The following is a 2,184-nucleotide window of genomic DNA, read 5'->3' as shown; positions in this document are numbered from 1 at the left end:
AATATATTAAGTGACAAGAGGTTCACAGCTCAATCTTATTTTATTCCTCTGAGTGCTCCATAGTTCTAGATTTAAGATGCATGTGCTAGTTTATATTTCATATGGATATGAAAGGCTAGTAAAGTAGAATTTCAAATCATATGGATCATTCTTGTCTCACTCGCAATAATTCAAACAGTATTTTACATTAAATATTTAAAAAATGGCCATTATTATATCCTTTCCAAAACCATTTTATGTAAAATGACATAAGCCATAAAATCTCAATACAGGCCTTAGAATAGAAAGGTCGTCTCAATAAAAGGTTAACCAGATTCCATGAAGTGAGTCCATTAAAAAGGAGATAATTGAAAAGCCTTCAAGACTCCAAGAAAACATTGTTTGTTATTGTGCATCTCTTGACAATGAGGTATGATCCTTGATTGGCTATCAGTGAACCTCAACTCTTAACTACACACACATCACAGGGATTTATTGATTTTCTTTCAGTAACTTCATTTCACCAAGAACAGATTCTTCTTGACAATAAGGTTTAAGTATATAAAAGAAAAATTTTCACATAGAAGAACTAATAATGTCTCATTCATAGTAAATTTTTGCATGCACATTGTCAGAAAAGTGACAAAAATATTTCAACGGTTGTACTAAAACCCCCTCATTTCCAGGCTTACAATAATGCCCATTAGGCCTTACAGTTGAGCCTAAGCTTTGACACCACTTGTCATGGACCTCTACGTCGCTCCATTTTTTTTCTTTCCATCTTTGTATCTACACTTATAACTATTTCCAATCTTATTTACTTGGTGTTATGATAGTCATTATGTTAATACTTGTTGTCAAATATCTCATAGGAAATCAACCCTCTTGGTCGAGTTATATATCTTCTTCCCCTTTATTTTATCATAGCCTATGCAAGAACTTCTTAGATATAATAGAATTCATTGGACTGTGTAGATCCTCTTGAACCCATCCCTTGCTTGGATAGACTATGTATAATGCACACGTTCCCTATCTATAAGGGTAATTTGTGACTATATCGTTAATCATTCAATCCACATAATTTGGTGAATACCCTACAATTTTTGTATTAATGACATAGGTGGATATGGTGCATGTTAAGACCTTCCAACCTGGACTTAAGCCTTACAACTTTAATATTGATTTCACGTTGGTTTCTATGGCACATGTGGCTATCCCATGCGTCATGTAATTTATTAACGCCACCCTCTAACTTATTCAATAATTCCTTAGTACCATAGCTAATAATTGCCTTTTTTGTTGTTAAACCTTTAAGGGGGATATTCATGGGGGGTGTGTTGCGAGTCCTTTTCTACCTCATCACCTCTTCCACTTGCGTTTGACATGGGTACGGCTGGGAACAAAGTTGGGCTGCATTCAAGGTTCTAGATTACTCAAAATAATCCAACGGTGGTGACTCTGTGTCCTTTAACCCTAACCCTTATCCGTCCCAAATACTTCGATCTTCTTGCGTGCCAATGATTCCCTGCTTGTTGTTTAGGGCTTGTTTTCGAGCAGTTTCGACCTGTGGTTGCATGGAATGAGGACAATTGGTATGACCGTGGAGAATTATGTCATCCCTACCACCGAAACATGGCTTCTACCATAGTGTCATGCTCACTGATATTACTTGTTTAAATGGCGTCACAATTTTATGATCAGAGTCGCTTAAAGTGTTCTCTCTCCAGTACTTAATATTTTCACAGGTGATGTTCTCCTTTCCTGGCTTGCTAAATGGATTTATTTACCAACTCTGGTGGCTATTCTTATAACTTTTCTTGCTAATGGGTTTTATTCCCTCTCCTGCAGCGGCCCTTTGCAACTTTGAATTTGGGTATTCTCCCTTGCAAAATTTTTGGTGGATATTCTTCGTAAATGAGGTATCCATGCCACTATATTTTTGTAATGCAGATGCCTTCATGTTGTTTCTACATTCGATGATTAGTCTCACTATGACAATTCCTCTATGAATAGGTATAAGGAACTCAAATGTAAGGATTGTATCAATATTTTGGTTCCCATCTCGCTAAAGCCACACTCGGTAACTTTAAATTTCCTTTCTGCAACATCGCCTGGGTACCATTTAATTCCCTCCTTCCTAAGCATCTTAACCATAAACTATACCTTTTTTTCCAGTTCTCTGTTGTTCTCCCCAGGGGTTTACAC

The sequence above is a fragment of the Pinus tabuliformis genome, chromosome 9, assembly GCF_031772625.1.
Source record: "Pinus tabuliformis cultivar Carrire ecotype Pingquan chromosome 9, CPIR1, whole genome shotgun sequence".
Taxonomy (NCBI): Eukaryota; Viridiplantae; Streptophyta; class Pinopsida; order Pinales; family Pinaceae; genus Pinus; species Pinus tabuliformis.
The sequence above is the reverse complement of the archived record's forward strand: the minus strand, read 5'-3'. Positions refer to the sequence as shown.